Source organism: Xenopus laevis, chromosome 1S (assembly GCF_017654675.1).
Source record: "Xenopus laevis strain J_2021 chromosome 1S, Xenopus_laevis_v10.1, whole genome shotgun sequence".
In the NCBI taxonomy this organism is placed as follows: Eukaryota; Metazoa; Chordata; class Amphibia; order Anura; family Pipidae; genus Xenopus; species Xenopus laevis.
In genome coordinates, this window is record NC_054372.1 from 107,112,637 (window position 1) to 107,137,550 (window position 24,914).

General features: G+C 36.9%; 1 protein-coding gene across 1 annotated transcript in view; it reads right to left on the reverse strand.

The window, feature by feature from the left end:
* Window positions 1-24,476, reverse strand: part of plppr1.S (phospholipid phosphatase related 1 S homeolog) — a 76,873-nt gene extending 52,397 nt beyond the window's left edge. The window contains exon 1 of the mRNA XM_018243739.2: window positions 24,147-24,476. The gene's annotated coding sequence lies outside the window, so the exon portion shown is untranslated. The remainder of the gene's footprint in view (window positions 1-24,146) is intronic.
* Between the last annotated feature and the right edge of the window lie 438 nt (window positions 24,477-24,914).

The following is a 24,914-nucleotide window of genomic DNA, read 5'->3' on the forward strand; positions in this document are numbered from 1 at the left end:
ATATGATGTACTGTAAGTAACATAAGGCAAAGTCAAGTCTGGTGAAAGAGGTAATGTTCATTAAAATCTGCATCTTAGTGAATTTGTGGAGTAACGTCCATTCGCCAGAGCAAAAATTCGCCTGCCAATATATTGCGAATAAGCGCCAGCATCTGTCTCTTTCGCTAGCAAAGTTACGCCTGCGGCCATTAGTAAATTGGCGAAGTGCCTAAAATCGGTAACACTGGCGAATCGTCGCCAGCATTAGTCACTTCGCCCATTAGTAAATCTGCCCCATGGGAGATGTCCTTCCTGTAATTTGTAGCTTTCTGTATAACAGGTTTCTGGATAATTGATCTTATACCTGCAGTAAATTAATAAATTTCATCAAGTCCTAATGCTGAATTCCACAGCATATTCATAGTATATAATATTTTTTTCACCTTTTTATTCAAATAGAATTTGTTTTATGAATTCCGAACAAAAAGTGGTAGAACTGATGCGCATTTCTGCCATGGGATGGAAAACTGTATCTATGTTCTCTGGGGATGGCAGACATTGAATTCCATTTCAGTACTTATATTACTGTAGTGTAGTACACCCTGTGTTAAAAGTAGAGTATTTTCCAGTTAAAATCTTTGATGATTAAATCCCTGCTGCCATTTCCTTCTTTAACAACAGTAATTGATAAAGTAGTCACTTAGAAATGCATTATATCTGAAATAGTATACTGCTCTGGTGATTGTTATTAATTAGAGTAACACCCTTCAAAGTCTATAAATCCACACTAGGGTTTCTAATGCCTCAGGATATAATGAGTTGGTACAGTACATGCAAAGTGTGTCTCTGAAAATATTGTATACTATAAAATGTATGTCTTTTCCAAAAAAATGTTTCATAATTTGAGAATTTGAATGTATTCCTTTTACTTTTACTAGTTATTATCTTACTGTTTGGTTTGTAGCTAAGATGTGGGACCTATCTTATTAAGTAAGATTGACTAAATATTTAAGCTTAATATGCAGAAAAAACATATCTTAAACCCTAGGGTATATACTATTTGCAATCATTGATTTATTTATGCTCAGCTCTAAGAGTTCTATGATGGAGCCCCTTGAAAATCAATGAACCAGAGTTGCCTTGCAGAAATATATTTATTTATAATATATCCAGATGCATTCTGGATCATTTCATTCAGCAATAAAATCCTAATATGAGAAAGGATTATTGTATCCCCGATTAATTTTCTTTACCCAAGTCTATTTTATTAACTGTTTTAGCATAAATCTGTCATTTGTAGGCATTTGCTCTGCTATTATTAGCACTGTAGGGTCCTCACAAAATCTCATGCAGAGTAAATCTATTTTGCCTTTTTGAAAACTCAGTAGTACGCAAACTCTAGAAAATGTAAATGTTTCTTTTTTTAATTGCCAGCCTTGTGTTTAGTTATTGGTGTTCATTTCAAGATCTTTGAAGAAACATTTTCCAGATTTTTTTTAAATGTATCAAGTAGGCTGAAACCAACCTAAATAATACAAATGCAAGCTCTAGAAAAAAAATATAAGAAGAAAACAATAGTAGAATGGCTCATGTGATGCCACCTTCCATAAGAAGATACTAGTGAGAAAAATGAAAACAATGTAAACATTGGTAGCAATTGTCTACAATGACTTTCTTACCTAGATTGATCCTTGTCCTGGATGTTGGACCCATCTGTATTCAGTGGGAAATAAAGAGGCACTGGGCAGATAAGATGATCAGAATTAATTATTTGGTGACCTTTACTGGGAAATAAAGCAAGGGTTGTCACTAAATTAAATTGACTCAGCAATTTAAAGACTCCCAGTACTTAATCAATAACAGTTATGGCCAAAAATACTAAATAGTGTCCTTCATTTGTTCAGGCAATTTCAGTTATAATGGGGAAATGTAATAAATGTCAGTAACAGAAAGAAATATTTGCAATGTAAAAAGTTGTGCCTTTGAGTGAACACATTTTCATTTTTGCACAGATTTAATATCATTTTTGCAAACCTGGAAACTGAGCTGGTTGCATGGGCTTCCCACTACTCCATTGTGGAACATAGTTCCATTTGATAGAGTTAGTGTCACAATTAATGGATGCCACTGCAGAGTACACTCAGAGTCAGTCATATAGCAAACAGTGATGTTCCACTGTGTCAGCTATAATTCATTGCGCTGTATGTGGCGAGCTAGCCATTGGCCGGGACACAGATAGGGATCTTAACATTTCCTGGTGGGACTGCAGGTTGGTGATATTGCCACAGGAAATGTCCCGAAAAAGTCAAAGTAATTTCCCTAATCAGTTCCATTATTGTTTTATGATTCTCTATGACCTTTGTCTGGCCTGCAGTTGAGAATGTCATCTGATTGTTGGGGTCACTGACCCAGGCAATCAAAGTATAGCTGTAAGGTTTAAATTTAAATGTTACGACTTCCAAATCGCAGCCTGGTTGTCAGATAAAATGACGATGAGCTTGTGATGAGCTGTGCTGCAAAATTTGCGAATCTGTAAAAAATTCCCTGAAATTAATTGGAGTCAATGGGAAGGCAAGATCACATTGAGTTTTTCTTTCCAGTAACTGTGATTCATAGGAAAAGTTGCAGTAATCGATAGAATATGTAGCAATGGAAATAATATTTTAACCAAATGATGTTTACACCCTAACAAGTGCTTTTGGTTCTCACAGTGAGCAGACAAGTGAAGGAGCGAAGGAGGGAAAATAGTCATCTGAAGTCCACAGCTTGCACTTGCATGGACTCAAATATCAATCTTCAATAAATGCATACTTCTAGCTATAAAAATAAACACTCCTACTCTAAACACAATGCACTGTCCATCCATGCAACTCTTTATCTAGACAGTGCAAGGGCTCAAATCACATTGGCTGAGGTGTAGAGGGTGAATATTTTTTTTGTACATTTTTTTTTGTTCAATAATAAGGACCACATGACAAAATTCTTGTGGTTTTGCAAACATTTCTCCCTGTGGCAAAATGCGCAATATAGCCATGAAAACATGCCTACCTAAAAATCTTGGTTATTACAATAGTTGTAAGCTGCCTCCCTAATAAATATGGAGAAGATCACTGTTATACCCCTAATGTATTTTGATAATCATCAATATAGGATCACTTTCCTTTCTCCAAGCACATATTCTGATCTCTGTCTTGAAAGTAAACATCCTAAGAGGCTCTGTTTTTCAGATAGTAACATACCAACAAAAGGAATCTAATGTTTCTTTTTTTAATCTGCAGCAGAAACCCAAACAGATCCATAAAAATAATTAAGCAGTTAGACCTTTGATTTAATTCACGATTCACCATGTGCTAAAACCAATTTAATAAGTATCCTGTAAATAACAAAATATCTCTTAGCATTGTGAGTTTATAGGCTTGTAGGGAGTTATTCACTACTTATACTGAATGGAGTTTTACAATTTTGTGAAAACAAATTGCAAACAATCAATCTGACTGCTTTAGATTTCACAGAACCTTTGGCAAACACACAGAGATTAGATTTAGTAAATTAGTTTATTTAAAGAAATAAAGCCTTCATCATTTTAAAGGCTTCTGTTTTTATAGTCATTCAAACCTGGGTTAGCTAGATTATAGTTTAATAGATATAAAGTGATATTATTAGATGCAATGTGTGAATTGCCTTTCTAGCAGGTTGTTATACATCAGATAATGTAGGATACCAAGGAAGAAATGTAAGTGCATGGCAGGCTACAAACACAATCTACCATATCTTTGTAGTTTATACCTTTCCCTGATCTTTTAAGAATTTTCAAAATAGAGCACTGAGGCCTTAATTTTCCAAATAAATACAGAGCTGCCCTTTACTTGCTCCCACCAGGGGTGTACTTTGTTGGATCTCCAAGTGTGACAAAGTGTATTTAGAATGAACACTAAGGGGCAAATTCACTAACCGGTGAAAATTCGCCATTGATGGCTTTGCGCACATCGCAACACTTCGCCAGGCGTAAACTCGCCTGGACAACGCTAATTCACGAAGATCCAAAGTTGCACACAGGGTACCGAATGCTGGCGAAATTACACTCAGCAGTTCGAAGTTAAGCTAATTAGCATACGGCGTGCAGTTAAAGTACAATGGCTGGATATGTTGCAGCAAATACATTACACTACACAAGGCCAGGGAACCTTAATAAAATGATATAAAGTTGTTATAATGCCCTACACATGTGCCCACAGTATAGTTTAGGTGCCATATGTTATCAAATGTAGGGGGGAAGGAGGGTACCCCAGAAAAAAATTTACAATCTTTTTCAGTCTATCACCCTTAATATAGGAAAAAACGCCAGTGTTTTTTGGGACTTAGAAAAATGTTCAACTTTTTTTTTCTACTCTATTGCACTTTGTCTGGTCTGAGGTTGCGTAGTAATGCTCTTTCGCCAGACCGAAAATTCGCCTGGCATTAGAGTGCGATGTTACACCAGAGTCTATCTCCTTGGCGAAATTACGCCAGCTACTGTTAGTAAATTGGCGAAGTGCCAAAATGACGTGACACTGGCGAATTTTCGCCAGCGTTAGCCACTTCGCCCTTTAGTAAATTTCCCCCTAAGGGCCACATAAGCACTTGTGTGTATGGTTGCCACCTGTCTGGTTTTGACCTAGAGAGCCCTTCAAAATACCAAAACTGCCTGACCAGTTTTCCAAATTAGGAAAATAAAAAAAGCAGGATTCTATGAGACTGACATGATGATGGACCAATTGTGAATCGCCGCACATAGCCCCACCCTTTACATCATTGGTCTGCCCCCAAACATTATTGGTCTGTCCCTATAATGACATAGCCCTGACCCTGCCCAGAGTTAACTGCAGAAAAAGGTGGCAATCCTACCTGTGTGTCCTTTCACAAGACATGTAAAGTTGTGTTTAGAATAATAGCAGTGTGCTTAAGTTTCAAAATCCTTATAATCGCTTTTATTTCCATAAACGCAAATGCATTGGGAACACTGCACATGTATCAAATGTATCAAATTTGTGTTATTCCTTTACAGAAAGTGAAGAAAAGAGAATATTAGACTGTTCCAAAAATAGCAGTGTCTGCATTCTTCTTTACAAACTCAAACATTAACTGTATAAACTGAAAAATGTTTAATGTTTTGCTTTCCTTTGCATCCTTCGCAGCAGCACATATGAGATCAATTCTACCCTTGAAAGATAGGACAGTTAGACACACCTCCAAACAATTAAGTGCCCATAAAAACTCCCCCTTGTCCCCCATTCGTCATTGTTTTTTCTGTCCTAACGGACAATATAGGAACCATAGATCTGAAAGATGTCTACTTTTATGTGACAATCTTTCTACCACAAAGAAAGATTTGAGAGTAGCAGTCTATATACAGGGGGAAGTTTGGCAACTTCAGTTCACAGCCCTGCCATTCGGTATTTCTTCACCAAGATTATAGCAGCAGTAGTTGCTATACTAAGGCCAGAAGGCATAGTCATAGTACCATATCTGGATGATTGGTGGATCAGGGCTGTATCACAGAGTTTGTTAAAGAAGCATTTAGACAGAGTTCTAGACCTTCTTCGATTTCTGGGTTGGATAGTAAATACCCAAAAGTCATCCCTACAACCAGAAAGAAGGAAACAGTTTTTGGGTTTTCTGATAGGCTCATAGAAAATGAGTCTAGCAATTTCCCAGGAAAGACGAGCAAGGTTAATAAACCATATAAGAAGATTGAGTCAGCCGATACCTGTATCTGCCAGGAAGGTGATGAAGGTTCTGGAGATAATGTCTTCAGTGATAGAAGCAGTACCTTGGGCTCGCCTTCATATGAGGTTGCTGCAACAGGAACTTCTGAAGAACTGGGACAGGAAACTTATTTCTCTAGACAGATCTTGGATTCTGTCGAAAGACACCAGATCCCAGCTCAGATGGTGGCTTCAGACTGCCAGAATAACAGAAGGCAGGTTGCTACTTCAGAGGAAGTAGTATGTACTGACAATGGATGCATCTGGCAAAGGATGGGGAGCCCATCTAGGCAGTTAATCAGTCCAAGGGACATGGTCCATAATGGAGAGGACTCTTTCCTCAAATTTCAGGAAGCTGAAGGCTGTGAGCCTGGCACTAATGAGCTTCCAGGAGTTTATTGTGGGGAAATCCATAAAGGTCTAAACGGACAATGCTACGGTCGTCTCCTATATAAATCGGCAAGGGGGGACCAGGTCTGAGAGAATCTCTGAAGATGCTTCATTGGGCAGAGACCAATTTGTTGCAGATCATGCCAGACTACATAAGGGGAGTGGACAATGTATGGGCAGATCAACTGAGCAGGGAAGTGATACTGCACGGAGAATGGGCCTTGAAGACCCAAGTGTTTTGGCAGATCACAAAAAAGATTTAGTTATCCACAAATAGATCTAATGGCATCGAGAAAGAATGCCAAACTTCCCAGGTTCCATTCGCTGTTTGCTCAGGATACTCCAGAGAGTCTGGATGCGATGTCAGTGATGTGGGATTACAAGTTGGCCTACATTTTTCCTCCCTTCCCAATGATAGACAGGGTACTGAGGAAAATAAGGGAGGACCAAGCAAGAGTGATTGCAATACTTCCCTTTTGGCCCAAGAGGGCTTGGTTTGCCCTACTCATACAAATGAGCCATGACAATGGAAATGAGACTTTTGGATTCTTCTGCAGGTCAAGGATCTGTTGTCTCAGGGCAAGTACCTTTACAAGGATCTAAAGAGACTCCGTCTGACGGCTTGGAACTTGACAGGCCCTTACTAACTAGTTATGGGCTCTCACATCAAGTAATTGAAACCATGTTGTAGTCTCGAAAACCTTCTACAAATAAGGCTTATGCAAGGATTCAAAAAATCTTTAGCAAATGGTGTGTTGATAATAAGTTGACACCAGGACCTCCTTCTGTGAACGAAGTGTTGGATTTCCTACAGCAAGGTTTCGACAAAGGGCTAAATCCTGGGACGATTAGAGCACCTGTCTCAGCATTTTTGGCCTTCACTGGTATTGCTTTTTCATCCAAACCCTTAGTAACACGTTTTATAAAGGCACTTTGGAAAATTCGTCCTTCATATAAGGAGCCAATGCTGAGCTGGGATTTAAATGTGGTTCTGAAGGGGCTATGTAATGCTCCATTTGAGCCCATTGAGAATTCTGATATCAAGATGTTAACTATGAAACTAACTTTTTTACTAGCGATTACCTCTGCAAGAAGAGTCAGTGAGTTAGGGGCTCTGTCGGCTCAGGAGCCTTATATTTTATTTTTGGAGAACAGGGTCATATTAAGAACTGTTCCATCTTTCCAACAAGCTCTAATATTAATCAGGAGATAGTGTTACCTTCTTTTTTCCCAAATCCAGTGGACAAGGAAGAAGAGAAGCTTCATTCTCTGGATGTGGCAAGAGCATTGAGAAATTATTTACGGAGGTCTGATTTCTTTAGAAAAACGGATAATTTACTAATCACTTTTGCAGGTCGAACAAAAGGAAGTAAAGCATCAAAATTTAAGATTGCCAGATGGATGTGGGATACAATTCATTTATGTTATGAATTAGCAAATATTTCGCCTCCAGTTTTCGTTAAGCGCATTCCACCAGAGCAATGGCTACATCTTGGGCAGAAAGGAGTCAAGTGTCAGCAGACCAAATTTGCAAAGCAGCTACATGGAGTAGTATGCATACCTTCTCAAAGCATTATAAGCTTGACATCTGGGCTTCACAGGAAGCAAATTTTGGCAGAAAGATGTTCCCTCCCTATAGAGTAGAATTACTTTCTATGTCTCATATGTGCTGCTGCGAAGGATGCAAAGGAAAAAGGAAATTTGTTCTTACCGTAATTTCTCTTTCCTTTGGATTCAAGCAGCAGCAGTAGTTCCCACCCTCTGTTAAATAAATGGATGATTGCAATTATGTTGTACTGTTTTATGACAATGACAAATGGGGGACAAGGGGGAGTTTTTATGGGCACTTAATTGTTTGGAGGTGTGTCTAACTGTCCTATCTTTCAAGGGTAGAATTAATCTCATATGTGCTGCTGCTTGGATCCAAAGGAAAGAGAAATTAAGGTAAAAACAAATTTCCTTTTTTCCTTTGAATCACTGAACTAATATTTAGTTGTTTAATCACTGTTTCTGAGAACTGCTGCACATCTGTGTTGCATGGAGTCAACCAACTTCTGGCACCTGTTATATTCCACAATTCTTCTGTATTTCTTGGTTTTGTCTCAGAAACAGCATTTTTGATGTCACCCCATAAGTTTTCAATTGGGTTAAGGTCCTTGGATTGGGCTGGCCACTCAATGACATAAATTTTTTTGGTCTGGAACAAAGATGTTGCTCGTTTACTGCTGTGTTTGGGTTCATTGTCTTGTTGAAAAACCTATTTTTAAGAGCATTTCTTCTACGGCATTAGGTAACATGACTAACGTAGGATATCCCAAAACCCAGAGCACAAACCAAGGTCCTGGTCACGGCTCACGCATTTGCCTATAACAGCCGCCTTTTGCTTCGGGAGGAACCCTCAGTTTCAAGGATGCTGCCAGGTACTAAAAAAGCATGAACAATAGAAAACACAAAGAAACAGAAATACAAATAAACATGATACCTGTGGGAGAAGGGTATTTTATAATACTTTTCACAGAAGGGTGTGAAAAAAAAAAGAAATTACATTAACCCTACTCTAATATAAGATCATAAATGTGCTGACCCATCACACGTAACAGATTTAAACTCCCAGGAATTGGAGCGGCAAGTATAGATTCAGTGCCATTTATACCAGGCAAGTTATGTTTTTTCATTGTCATGAAGGAGCAGATAGTATTAAAATCTAAAATAAAAAATTAAAGGGATACTGTCATGGGAAAAAAATTTTTTTTTCAAAATGAATCAGTTAATGCTGCTCCAGCAGAATTTTGCACTGAAATCCATTTCTCAAAAGAGCAAACAGATTTTTTTATATTCAATTTTGAAATCTGACATGGGGCTAGACATTTTGTCAATTTCCCAGCTGCCCCTGGTCATGTGACTTGTGCCTGCACTTTAGGATGGAAATGCTTTCTGGCAGGCTGCTGTTTTTCCTTCTCAATGTAACTGAATGTGTCTCAGTGGGACATGGGTTTTTACTATTGAGTGTTGTTCTTAGATCTACCCGGCAGCTGTTATCTTGTGTTAGGTAACTGCTATCTGGTTACCTTCCCATTGTTCTTTTGTTTGGCTGCTGGGGGGGGGGAAAGGGAGGGGGGTGATATCACTCCAGAGCACAAGTCACATGAAGCTGAGAAATTGACAATTGTCTAGCCCCATGTCAGATTTCAAAATTGAATATAAAAAAATCTGTTTGCTCGTTTGAGAAATGGATTTCAGTGCAGAATTCTGCTGGAGCAGCACTATTAACTGATTCATTTTGAAAACATTTTTTTTTCCCATGACAGTATCCCTTTAAGTGCATGTACATTTACATTTATTGTTATATTTAGAGTAGGGATACACCAAATTCATGATTTGTTCAGGATGTAACTGAATGGCAGCAATTTTAGCAGGAAATGTCTTGTGTTCTGGCAATGCAAAATAGAACCCTCTGGAATGATCACTAGACAACTAAGACAATTGAGATTGTCAAAGTTTCATTTTCAGATTTTCTTTTAACACTCGAATACGCATCTTGGGGTTCAGCTTTGTTATTGTTTTTTATTCATCCAAATGTTTTGTGGAGGATTTGGCTGAATCACAAAATGATAGATTATAGATAACACTCTTTTCCAGAAGATTATCTTAAGGGTATCAATTGTTGGTGTACTTGCAAGCATGCAAACCTGCTTGGTATTAGAATGTTCTGTGCAAGGACTAAAATGAGCACAATTTGACCTGTTATTGACTCGTTTACAAAATCCATTTATCAGTGGATTGAATTGAGGCAACAAGTTGACAGACAATGGAATAATTCAGTTGGATCATGGCCATTGCCTGCAACTTTAAAATCACAAAAATAAAAAAAGAACAGTGCTTTATCAACTTCCAAATATGACATTTATGTACTGCCTTGTTGTTTGCACTAAAGTAGCACTATCCAAGGATTTCAATAGAAATATATTGTTGTGCCTCAGTAGTAGGGATGGACGAATTTGACCCGTTTCGTATTGCCAAAAATTTGCCGCCGGCGAAATGTTGCCGACACCCATTAAAGTCTATGGGCGTCAACACCATACAAGTCTATAGGTGTCATTTTCGCGGTGAAACAAGGCGAAAAAATTCGCCCATACCTACAGTATAGGTTTGTATTAATGTAGGCTTATTGAACTTCTCGGTCATGGGTAATCTTAAAGCTCATTTGCAAACCAACGACTGCAGTTCACCCATTTTGCACTTTCTATGTTGTGTTGGAGTGAGTACAAACAGGCCTCTGCACTCCAGTTTGGGACACAGAGACCTTCATTAATACTTGGCTTACTGCTTAAGTCGGCACTGTATTAGTGAACGGCGGGCAAGAGTTCAACCACTGCTCTGTGCAGAGCACAGCATGCATGGGGGGGCATGCTTTTGCAATTGTGCCCCCCAGGGTCATGAATCTGCTATGTTTGGGCCAACTTTGCATGCCAACTTTTCCAAGACCCCATTAGCACATTAGTTCAAGGTATATCCAAAATTATTCACCCTCAAATTTTACCCTATTTGGCCCTTCGGTCTGGGCCCTGTTTCACTTTATTCAGCCCTCTTTGGAGGGCAGTCCTACAATTGTAAACAACCTTTTTATACTGTTTTGGTTAGATGAGCCAGTGGTAATAATTCCAAATGCAGGTCAGCAGTCAAAGGTAAACGTTTTTAGTTCTCAAACTTTTCAGTGAAGCTGTCAATACATTGGATAGCATGGCGATCTGAGTCATTAAAAATATAATGCCTTCCTCCCAAAAAAATAGGTGGTGACAGATATTAAAACTGTTAATGATGGACACACATAAAAATGCTTTTTAGGGATATTTATCAAAGCATGAAGAGACAATTAACAGTACAATTAAAAATGTTTTGGTTCACTTGCACAGCAGCTCATTATATGCTGTTGCTATTAATTTTGTAACAGTGTCTCCTGGGTAACCCAGAACACGTACTACTTTGTCAGTTAGCAGTAACATCACATCCAGTAACCCACAAGGTATTCATGTTTCCACACGCAGGTGAACAAATAATTGTGTGGTTATTGTACCTGTTTTTAAATATTTATTTAGTATATATTCTACTGAAACATCTTGAGGAACGTTCCAACATGCTGCTGTATTCCACTCTATACCTTGGCAGTTAACACTGCGCTTGTTACTCGAAGTCATGCTTTGTTATAATTCTGGTTATCCAGTACCTGGGGGTTTCCAGATACGGGATTGTTTTGTCATTTGGATCTCCATACTTTGTCTACTAAAAATAATTTAAACATTAAATAAATCCAATAGGCTTGTTTTGCAATCAATGAGGATTAATTATATCTTAGTTGGGACTATTTTATTATTACAGAGAAAAAGGAAATCATTATTAAAACGTTGAATTATTTGATCATAATGGCGTCAATGGGCGACAGCCATCTTTTAAGTCCAAGCTTTATGGATAATAGGTATCCAGATAACAGATCCCATACATGTACTATATTGTACCATTATATTATTGGTTTATTGGCTGAAGACACACACCTCCGTAGTGCTCCAGTGGGACACAGAAGAGATGTTTTTGAGATTATAAATGTCTGGTAACACATATTCTTACTCATACACAATCACACCACATACCTTTGTTCAAAAGGTTTAGCAGAAGGAGAATAAACTGCATTACCTCTTTATTTAAAAAGGATCATGGTCATTCTTGTGCTAAGTTGTTTAGATCATCATAACTCTTTAAAACAAACCACTATTAAATACTTTATATGTTTACTCTGGATTATAGCCTGATTTTTACACACAATACTCACCACCCAGTCTATGAATATTTAACTTCATGCTAAATTTCATTTATTTCATTTTACATTCATGTGTTTTTCCTGCACAGCACAGATTAAAGCAACCCCCCATCAAAAAGTCTCACACAACTTCAGTACCGTTGTAAAATCACCATCAATATAAAAATCCCTAGCAACCCAAATAACCGCCTATAAATGTGCAACAGCAGCAGCAGGAATATCTGTCTGCATCACACCTCAATTAAAAAATATAATCAAAGGAAGCAATGAATTTTCTTGTCAATGTCATTATTTCCAGATCCGCCTTCAAGATTAGACAAATGATCAAACAGCTGAAATGGTTCTCATTCTCAGACTCCAATAAAGGAAAACATAATGATTAGAAGGGAACTACTCCTAACACTTCAAATTTGTAAACAGCAGCACATCATTCAAAGGGAGATCTCAGATAACCCACTGTGTGCACCTTTGTTGAAGAAAATAGAAAAAAATAATTATTTTGAAAAATTAGTAAAGCAAAAATTATTTTGCAATCAACAAAGCATGTGCATATGTAGTCATATTCAGTATAAATATATATATATATATATATATATATATATATATATATATATATATATATATATGTATATATATATATATTTATTCAGTATATATATTTAGACTTAGCTACACTCCGGTGTCTTTCAGGCTAGCAAGTCTCATAATTCATTATCATGAACTTGAAACTTCCACTGTTGCACATCTGCCAGGCCTCACGTAATGGTTACTCTACAAATACAAAAATAATGATGATAATAATAATATTTATAACTCCTTTACTTTGTTGTATTTTGTAAACTATTGAAATATCATTTTTTACAAATAAATAGAAATTTTAAAAAATAAGATAAAAATGTGATTCCAGGTATCCTACTTTCTGACTAGGGTTTGATCAACCCAGCGCATAAGTATTGTTCTTAGTAGGACAATATTGCTGCTTCAAGCACAGTCATGAAATGCTGGATCCTTAGTATAGAGCAGGAATCCCTAACCTTTTGAACCCGTGAGCAACATTTAGAAGTAAAAGGAGTTGGGGAGCAACACATGCATGAGAAATGTTCTTGGGCTGCCAAATAATGGCTGTGATTGGCCATTTAGTAGCCCCTATGTGGATTGTCAACCTACATTGAGGCTCTGTTGGGCAGTACACCTGGTTTTTATGCAACCAAAACTTGCCTCCAAGCCTGAAATTCAAAAACAAGCATCTGCTTTGAGGCCACTGGGAGCAACATCCAAGAGGTTGGAGAGCAACATGTTGCCACGAGCTACTGGTTGGGGATCACTGGTATAGAGTATATCATGTTTTCATCACTTGGATTTTGCACAAACCAGATGCTGTGCTGAGACTGGTGGTATAACAGCTTACAGTACATGGGAGAATGTAATGAATGTCGGTAATGAAAAAAAAATTGCAATGCTAAAAGTTATGCCTCTACGCTCCAAAAGATTACTGGGGGAATGTAATAAAAGTTGCAAAGATAAGAATACAATTTTGCATTTCTCAATGTAATACTCTTCCTTAAACTGTTATTGTATTGCAAATTTTCATTGAGCATTCTCAATTTTCATTGTGCATTGCCCACTTTTAAGAAGAGCTTGAAGATGTCGTAATCTTTTGGAGCAAATGTAACAACTTTTTCATTAAGAAGTTTTATTACATTCACTGCCCACTGGCGCAAGTGGCCAAATTCGATGTAAAAAAAACTTCAACTTCGATATTCGAAGTCGAAGTATTCCAATTTGATGGTCGAATTTCTAAGCTTTTTCTACTTCAAAATTCGACCCTTGATAAATCTGAACCTAAATGATGGCTTGATTTAAAGCCTAGATTAGAAAATAGCCAATTGCACTGGACCCTTATGACACAACTTCTGTTGCAGATTCAGCCTAGGCATTTCTTTATATTGTATGATCTGGAGCTCACAACATATCCCTGTAAATATATAAATTCCGAGGGATGACAGCACTCACGAAAAAATAAATAAACATGCCTGGGTGCGCGATCAATAGATAAATCATACAAACCAAAAAAGGGATCAGCACTCACAGGTCTTGAAAAGATAAAAAAGATTTACTAAAGAGCTATGGACTGACTTTTTTTTATATATAAAAGCATCCAACTGCGATGATACAGAATCAGATTTTGTCAGTATCTGAAGACATTGTATTAACCATATGATTTATCACAGAAATTTTTTTTATCCTTCAGTGGTCTAATTGTTTAAACCTACTCTGCAGCTTCTGACTGCAAAACCCCACTTGAACCATAAACTGCAAACAGAAGTGACTTACAGTATAACCATTTGTCCCTGCTTGTTGGTGCAAGAGCGTATTGCATGGGCAGGCAATGAACATTCTTTGTGCTAATTTAGTTCCAAACATTCTTTCAGATGAATTCATTCAAGTACACAAAACAGAAAGCTTCTCTTGCAATTTCGCTACTGAGATTTATAATTAAAAACAAGAAATCAATGTGATGCAAACAATGGCTTGAGAACAGTTTTCCCATATGGGTCTATTGAGTGATGTAAAAGAAACAAAACATGATAACATTTGCCTGTGGATGTCTAAATTCAGTTTATGAAATAGGGAAACAAGCATGACGAAAGCTATATTTAATGGCCAAAGGCTGCCCACAACACTGCCCTTTAGAATCAGACCAAAATGTAGAATACCAGAGTAGGTAACTACAGATTGGAACAGGGTAACTAGAACAATGTAAACCCCTAGAAATGGGAAGCTACAGTATATCAATAACAAGTAAAGGGAAAGGGAATAGGAAAGAACAGAGGCAACAGACGGTATTACAAGGAAGGAAAGATGTAGATACTAAGGCACCGCCAAGAAGAGGAGCAGGACATAGACAATACAGGAGAAAGACTGGATTCCTATAATGAAAGAAACACAGGATTTTTAGCTTTCTACCAACAGGATACCATTCAAAGACCTAAAACTCTTTACTGTAATTTCAGCACAGGCTCTTTGGTGTAGACATTCCTGTATGTAACACTACGGGGCACATTTACTTAGGGTTGAATAACGAGGGTTAATCAACCCTAGATATTCAACCATCAAAGTAAAATCCTTCGACTTCAAATATCAAAGTTGAAGGATTTACTGCATTTCCTTCGTTCGTATGATCGAAGGAAAAATCATTTGAAGGATTTTAATCCATCGATCGAACGACTTTCCTTCGATCAAAAAAAGCTAGGAAAGCCTATGGGGACCTTCCCCATTGGCTAACATTGGTGCTCGGTAGGTTTTAGATGGTGAAGTAGGTGGTCGAAGTTTTTTTTAAAGAGACAGTACTTCGACTATCGAATGGTCGAATGGTCAAATAGTCGAACGATTTTTAGTTCGATTCGAAGTCAAAGTGGTAGTCGAAGATCGAAGTAGCCAATTTGGATGGTCGAAGTAGCCAAAAAAATACTTCGAAATTCGAAGAATTTTTTATTCTATTCCTTCACTCGAGCTAAGTAAATGTGCCCCTACATTTAAACACAGTACCTAAATTACTCGATAGGCAGTTCTCTTTGTTCACAATAAAAATAACAAATGTGTCATCCAAACAAAGTCAACCAATACTTTAAATAAGTGTAAGAGAGAATGTCTGCATGACAACATTAAAAAACATACATGGATTTCATAGTTTAATAAATCTAATTTTATAGTTCAGTGGTATCTGGCCTTCGGTTGGGAGGATAAGCTTAGGGATAGTCATAAATTATCAAAACAGCACCACAAGTCAAATAATATCTGCCATAGAAGCTGATACAGCAAGACTGATTAATAATCAGAAAATGCAGACTGTACTGGGTTTGCGGATACAAATCTCTACACAGTTGCCGGCTGCTTTACAGGGAAACAAATTTCAATGTGGGAAATACAAATCCAGCATAGTGTAATCCTGTTTATTTAAAAAATATTTTTATAAACACTGGGTTGACACCGGGTGCTGCCGCAATATTTTAATTTACTCCACTATTTTTTGTTTTTTGTTTTTTTCTAGGCACTGATCCATATCCAATTTTTGGAGATTTTTTTGAGGTTAGGGAAGTAAGGTGGGGGGCCTCCCCCCTTGCCATTTGAAAGTATGATTGTTTCCCTGCAGAGCAGTTAGGGACTGTCTGAAGTTTCCTATCTGCAGCTGTCAGAGGAAGTAAAACGAAGGGGGAACTTCACGGAATACAGTCAGGTTTCTTATAAAAAAAATTTGATTGAATACAATTAGATTGAATACAACTTGAATACCTTGAATTTTTCAAGTTTATAGGCTTAAAAAAACTTGAATTTGTGAGTTTACAAACTCGAAAAACTTGAATTAAAAAGTCGAAATTAATTTTAAAAAATGGCTTGAACATTGAATTGACTTCTACATGAATTCACCTTTTTTAGATGGCCATTTTTTTTTAACTTTTTTTACTTTAGAGTTCTTAAGGTTTTTTTTTTTTGCTTAATAAGTTCCAGATATTTGTTTTTTGAAAATATACTTTGAATTTGTGAGTTTTTGTGAAAAAAAATTAAATTGTGACAAAAATTCTAATTCAAACCTTGATAAATTACCCCTATAGCATCCTTTCACTCCCAACCCCCAATTATAGCACTGTGTTCATTACAGAATTTTTCTCCCTCCCCCTGTCAAAAAAGAAATCATACTATTTATAATCTACACTCTAGAAATGTGACATAAAGGTTACTTTTTAAAGTAAGCCATTTCAGAGGAATAATATACTCCTGGGAAAAACTTAATTCTAACAAAATGCAGTAGATATTAGAATGTTGAATAAAACATGAAAGGAAGGATTTTTTTTAATATGTAAGCTCAGACATTTTTTTTTAATATGTAAGCTCAGACAATGTAAGCCCTTTCTTCCACAAAGGGCAAAGAGAAGATTATAATCATGCAACACAGTCTAATATATATATTAACATGGAAAGCATATGCCCAGAAGCACTGCTTCTGAACTAAAATGTTATCAAGGGAGAGTCTACATTGTTCCTGTGTTTCATTGATTAATAATATATTTTAGAATGGACTATATGAGCAGATTTTCACATAACAATATACTGTATACAGGTATGGAAACTGTTAGACAGAATGCTCGGGACCTGGGGCTTTCAAGATAACAGATCCTTCCGTAATTTGAATCTTCATAGTTTGTCTGCTAGAAAATCATGTAAACTTTAAACAGGCTGGGTTTGCATCCAATAAGGATTAACAGAATCTTAGTTTGGATCATGTACTACAGAGAAAAAGGAAATCTGAATAAAATGGATTATCTGAATAAAATGGAGTCGATGGGAGATGGCCATTCTGTAATTTTGAGCATTCCAGCTATTGGACTTTCGAATAACAGATCCCATACCTGTACATCTCTGTGGTTCAGATGTTTTTACAGTATTTGTATGCATTTTAAATGAGTATATAAATTGCAGCTTATAGGTTTAGTCTTTTAGCATGCATCTATTATATTGTATCTAAATAGAAAGATAGATAAACAGGTTGCACTGTATATAAACAAGGGCCAGCTCTGCCCAACATAAGAATTTGGGGAAGAAGGGGTTCTAAAATGTTATAGAGCTACTCCAACTCATAGCATAAACCAAAGATACAATATGGCAAATAATTGGGAAACAAATCAGTTAAGTCCATACTTTTAGGTAGCAAATAAGTAGAAGAACAGTAGCTTGTTTACTTGTTTGTTTAGTTTCATTTGAATCAGTGTCAGACTGGCCCACAGGGATACCAGGAAAACTCCTGGTGGGCCCAGGTGTAAGTGGGCCTCTTGCTTTTTAACCATTTAGCATATTTCAGGATCCTTACCTATTCCTTTATGGGGAAAAATGCTTAATTATGGAAGAATATCGTAGGTAAATATAAAAGACTAGAAGAATAAAGAGGTTGAGAGGAGGAATAATAGTTTGGAAAGTGGGCCCACAATCTAAGGTTTTCTGGTGGGCCACTGGCATCCTAGTCCGACACTGATTTGAATAATACATGTCTAGACCAAAAATTAGGGAAGTTTATTTGGCGTGCTTCATTATATGGCCACTGTTTTTATTTTTTTTATGATCTAAAGTAAAATAAGGAAAATAAGCAAATATAACTTTGCGTAGGGACTCTTGGTTTGCAGCAAACAATGAAGTCTGTGTTTCTACTGTTCTAAAAGAATTTGAAATGGCTGATACCTAGGCACACACCATCTGGAACAAAAAAAGTCAATATTTGTTCTTCTATCAGACAATTTCCTGGGGAATCCATGTTTTCCTTCAAGGTCTAGGTCTCATGAGGATTTGCCTATGCATTTTTTATTCTAAACAGCAAAGCTCAGGTAGAAAATGTAATTGCATACTGTATAATCTGCGGGTTTTTAAAGTTGTTGTTACTTCTAACAAGAAAAAGGGAAAATGTGATTGTTTGTTTTGAGTATGTCTATTCCTACTGGGTATAATTAGGACTGATTTTTCTCTACACATTTTCCATGCATGATATATCTTCATACAGCTACATCTGAAAGCAACTGTGACACAACAAATAGCTGTGGTATACTATTTCTCACAGAAACTAATACCACTAACCTCTGTGTTTTCAATCATTAATTTAAGTCATCATGTCACATAGTCCCATTATTGCACTGACCCATTGGGACAGCAGGAGATCCTGATTTGGGACAAAGTTATAGTGGGCCATCTTAACCTAAGTTTAAGTATGATTATTGCCTTCAGGTGCCAGGAATAATGGGACCCTAACATTCCAAACACGGCCATTTTTATCCATGCACATAAAGTGAAATGGGCCTAATTCCCTTCCATGGGTCTGTGTACTCCAAACAAACTGGTATATCTATCATGAAATACAGTAAATTGATTTATTTTTCATAGCTAGCTTCTCATTGCATCACTGCAGAAAATGTGTTCCCACTTGCAGTCTATAATAATAAACTCCTCCATGTTCTCTTTAATTTAATTTAATCAAAGTTGCATTATACAGACTAATGGGCTTAAATAATATTTGCTATGATGATGATACAGTACAACATAATAAGTCTAGAATTTACAGACATAATACGGTTTTAAAACATTGCTGTCTGGACAAGGGTATAAATGGCTATTGTTGAATGTAAGGAATGATCATAATAAACTAGTCCAAATTCAGCTCACTATTTTTTTTCTATGAGGTGTTCCTGTGATTTTGGAGTAAATATCAGAATACCAGGGTTTTACCTTCTGCCCAAGTGCAGGGGACAATTACAGTGCTTCCCTTTTCCAGCTCTCACAACCAGGAAACACCCCTTAGGATATCAACTAGTATTGCTTGCATGGTCTATATACCCCAGCAGCTCCTGTATGCTATATCATTTCTGCTGTGTACACAGGGCCATAAAAATGGGTGTCCTGTATATCTCACCTATGCATAGTAGTGATATGTGTAAAAGCCTCAAAAACATGTTTCATTTGTATATTATAATAAAGTTATTAAGATGCTTTCTAACCAGAGATTAAATGGTTTATGAAAACCACTTTCCAGCCCATAATCTGAGGGGTATCATTTATAATAAAATAAGAAATAGACTCGCTCTAAAAAGCTGGAACAACTGTGTACCCTCTTTTTCTACTTGAACCACATCACAGCAGACCAGATATCACAGGCAAGGAGCAAGCTCCAGTTACAGTCTTGGCAGTACTGTTGGTGTCCCTCTAATAAATGAGCATAATTTTCTCATTGCTCAGAAGTGCCTCACTCAAGTATAGTTCTGTTCCATTACTACTTTTATGCGAAGCTTTGCTTGGCTGAAAAAATATGTAGGCAAATGGCTTAACTTGTTACAATTAATATGTAATTAATGGTGATTATATGTTTGGATGTGAATGTGCCATATGTGCAAGCAGATGTACATACTAACCAACATATTTTGTAATGTGCTAAATTCAGCAACATAATAGCAAGTAGTATACTGCTAATGATGCCACATTCATTCAAATAATTTTCAGCTAGAATTATTAATTTGAAAATATAATTGAAACCACATAGAGACATACTGAATGTATGAATGGTACATTAAAGAACATACCATAGCCTTATTAAAAAATGGCTTTATGTCAGATGTATTTGAAAGTATCTCTACCAGTTTCTTAGTTTAGAAAAATTGGTAAGACTAAGAAAGGACCAGTGAACCTAATTTTGACTTACTTGGCTGTTTGCTCAACGAAAATGGCAACCCATATTCTTAATTGTTGTTCAGTTTTTCTTGCACCCATCAACAGGCTAATGACAAGACACCTAAGCAAAATGTATGTACAGATATATATCCAGATAGAAGTGACCAATTACCCTAAATCCTTGCCGCACCACTAATCATTCCCTTTTTATGTGAATATGTATTCCATAGGTATTCCATAAGTGATAGGAACTAAATAACCTGAAAATAAGTACATATTTGCTTGTCATTTCATTTTACCATGGTGACCATTGTTACTAATTACACAGTAATATATGTACGTCTAAGGAGATATTTTGTTGGAGGAATGGGATAATCCTTTATTCCTCTCATCACCCTCCTACCAGCAAAAGGAGAGATTAAGGGTTAGAAAGGGGCACCATGCCAAGCTGAGTGACATTAAATTAGGGGCCTCCGTCCACCTGCTAGGGTTTAATCAATTTGTCAACTATTTTATAAGTCTGGTGACTAATATATGTGTGTATAATATTGCGTCAGTTATGCGAGAAGTGGTACACACACGTCATCAAAATGTAATGAACATGTATTTATTCACATATTAATTACATTATAAATAAAGTCTTGCTGAGGTCTGACAAATGTATTTGTGGTGTGCATTTGGGTATTTTCATATAGCTATTCTGTTATCTGCTTTTTGTGGCGACACCTTGTGCCATATCCCTAAAGGTAAATAGTGAAAGGATATCCAGCCACAACATTTTTACTCTTGGACAAATGGCCTTCTGAATATGCTAGGGGTTATCATTACCAAGCATCTGTAGGGCCATTGTGGAACTTTTGCTGCCCCAGCAACTAAACACACATATTGCTTTGAAATACTTTTAGTGCATAGCACTGTAGGTAAAATGAGCATGTGCTTTTATAGCAATATGCCATTTAAAAAGTATAGGTGATATTATACTAATAAGGATCATGTTTAATACTAAGAGAGGCAGACAATTTGACCATTTTGCTGACAATGAGTGATGGATCTGTTGACTGCTAAGCTATTTGAAGTCCAGAAGGTGACCCAAGTCCCTGCTGAACGTGCCATGCCTGTAATTTACAGTGTGAGCATCTCTGTGTGAGCCACCATTGGGAGTCAATGTCTCCACTGTGACATTTATATTATTAAAGAGGCAGGTATTGTATTGACTGAATTTTTCGTTTCCATCTAGAATAGCCTAAGGGTACTGTTACTTTTTATTGATTATGTTATGTTACTGAATCAAATTGAGGAAAACTAAACAGCAAATGTCTTTATTTTAGAGTACAGGTTGTAATAGATGGCCGTGATTATTTTCTATTACATAAAGTCTAGTCTTATGCTTTACGCTTCTGGATTAGCATTTCATTACCTTATGGGATTCCAGGCGTATATTTTATTCATCCCTCTCCTCTGGGTGTACTACTGTGTATTAGGCTTTTCCAATCTCCCTGTTGTAGGTATCATGGTATATCATCAGTAGAGGTGTTAATTGGAGTGTAATCCTGCTTTTAGTGACAGTAGCCCTCATTTACTAATGGAACAAAGTGCAAATAGAAAAAATCAGCATGTACAAATTTTTACACATTTACGTGTGAGCCATGCTGGAATGCAGCTATAAAATGCACCAGTACATGCAATATTGTAGGTGCAAAAAAATGTACTTCCAGCAGCAAAACAGATTATGTGAAAGTGCTTTCAGTATTGCAAGTGCTGTGTTTTGGGTTTTACAGTGTTGAAAATTTTAAACAAAGGTCTTGTGTATGTAACAACAAATTACTTTTATTTTTTTTTATTTTTTTACAGGCACACAAGCCAAAAACACAGCTATGATAGTTTAATGTTCATATCCCATTCAAAGCACCCTTAATAAAACTAACTACGTGTATGGGACCCGTTATCTAGAATGCTGGGATTGGATAAGGGATCTTTCTGTAATGGATCTCCATACCTTAAGTCTACTAAAAAATAATTCAAACATAAAATAAACCCAATTGGATTTTTTTGAATCTAGCAAGGATTAATTATATATCTTAGTTTGGATCAAGTACAAGGGGCAGTTTTATTATTACAGAGAAAAAGGAAATCATTTTTAAAAATGTGAATTATGTAATAAAAATGGAGTCTATGGGAGATGATCATTCCGTAATTCAGAGCTTTCTGGATAACTATTTTCCAGATCCCATACCTGTATGAATTTAACTTGCATTTATTGTAAAAAGGTGCGTGGAGCTTCTCATGTCCAGGCATGTTTAGATCCAGTATCTTTAAGTTGCCATTCTAAGAAACTCTGTGCTGCCAACCACAGCTAATGCCAAGCACAAATTGAACAGCTATAATAGAATGTAGCAGGTACAGTATATACACAGGACATATTGTGTGAGTCAATGTGCAGCTTGGCTATTGAGTTATGCTGGAAGTTGTAGTTTAACATTAAACTGCTATTCCTGACCAAAATAATCCTCTCTCTGACTTTACACATTGCCATCCCCCTTTCTTTAGGATATGCAGCTTTAGGATGAGGGAAATTGTGTGCACTTCTGTGTGCTACTTAATTTCTATCCCCAACATCAAGTGATTCCATTTCCTAATGACATCTAATTAAAATGCATTCACAGAATCATTAACCTGTTTCCCTATACAGTGAAATCCTAGAATAAATATGCCCATTTAAAAAAAACAAAAAAACAACAACAACAACAAAAACAAAGAAAGTCCTCTAATGACAAATGAAGTAGTTGGAATTTATTTGCTTTGTACTTTAAATCAGAGTAATCTGTGCATCTATTACAAAGACGGTAATCCACACTCGTTTGGGTTGTTGTAAAACATAGCTGGCCCTCCTCCTTTTCATTCAAAAGCTAAGCCAGGCTTCCCAATGTCCCATCCCCCACGCAGGGATTGTATAGCATTCCCCCCTTTTAACTGAATACACAGCAGATGCAAGGGGGCTCTCATTTGCTGACAGAATGACATTTCTTTCTTAAATGGACATATTTAATTTCCATTATTCTGCTGTAAAAAAAAATGCAGCAAACTGCTGGGAATGCTTGGCACCAGCATTCTAAGTGTTAAAGCCAACATCAGCAAAAAAAATGACAAATGCCTTTGAATACAACAAACAGCATAGCCATGTGGAATTTATATTTTCATTTAACTAACGTGGATAGATTTACAGGGAATAATAATGTGTTTATACAGCGAGAGGCAGTGGAAATAAAAATAAATTTAAATATTTCCGATTTTCTTTTCCGTGGTGCATTAGGAATTCTCTCTCTCCTACACTCCGCCGTCATTACAGGAACATTATTTCCCTCCATAAATTGCATTCCTCCTCGTGGGAATTGGGTCGCCGTATAATTAGTTGAAGTCAACACCAACCCCCAGTTTACTTTGGCTTTTTTTGTGGTTGTCTTATACCGCACCTCATCATGTCCACGTGTGCCCTAGTTGGCACCCTTTCTTTATTTGTAATTTTCTACTCCAGTGCAAGGTGCGTGAAATTAAAATAATAATAAGTGTCTTGTCCATCAATCTAATGCTTTGTTCCCTGATTTCACAGTGATTTTTATGTATTCTTCTGGCTGGTTATTACAGCTCAGCCATCCCGTTGCTGCAAACCTGCCATCCCAAATGCTTTAAAAAAAAAATCACATGCAAATCCAGACCTATTAATGCAGAGCTGAATAAGCTGGTGTTTGACAGACCATAAATCTTTGGTCTGTTTCCAAGGATGCAATTCCCTGCACAATTCTTGATTCTACTATATGCTAATTGTTGGTTTTCAGAAAAACAAAAACACAAATATTGAAATAATATTTCTGATTGCAAAACCTGGAGTACTTATTGTTGTACCATAAAATGTACAGGACTGAGCATCTCAGTCCTACATTACGGTACCAAACAGCAGGAATCTTTCACGGAGATAGGTTCAATCTTTCCCCCTTATACAAATATGTAGCTGTGCCTCTTACCTGTCTCTCTTTTACAGCCAATTTGTTCAGCTAAGAGTCCCGATATCCCATGCAACTTGCAGGATAGAGAATCCCATATGAATGCATACTGATCCTTGTTCTGTTGATATCCTTTTATTTTTCCAGAAATGCACCTGCTTTTAAGCCCAGATCATTGCATCAATCACCCATTTCCTTGCTCTTGTCTCTTTATCTGTATGTTCCAAATACTGTAGATCCAGGTTTGTCAGGCTTCCACTGCTTGTATTAATGGAAGGAATTAGAAAGCCACTTGCTCCGGAGAGGAGAAGGAGGAGGGGGAGTAACCAAGACAATGAGCATGCGCAGGGCTGGTCATTAGTGTCTCTCTCAAGCACGAAAACACATCTATTGGGTAAATGGGAAAAACACAGCTGCAAAATCTTTGAGAGAGTATTCGTTTTTGTGTCAAAGATCTCTAGTGATACTTAGCCGATCCTTTGCTTTGTATCCTACCTATGCTCATATTATATAGCATCCCTTATAGAGATGCTTTATCCTACTGCACCAATTGTGCCAAAGTTTTTGTTTATGGCTTTTTTGTTTGCTTATATATGGAGGGTTGTCCACTAGAAGATGCACTGGAGAATGATGCTTGGAGCAGATCTGAAAGGAACATGTTATCTAAAACACATGGCTGAAACAGGCTATTTTTTCACAGAAAACTAAAGAAAAACCCCCACTTGTCAGGGAATACTAAATGGGCAACAGAGCAGTAACTCAAGAGCCCCTTCTTATACATTAAGAAAT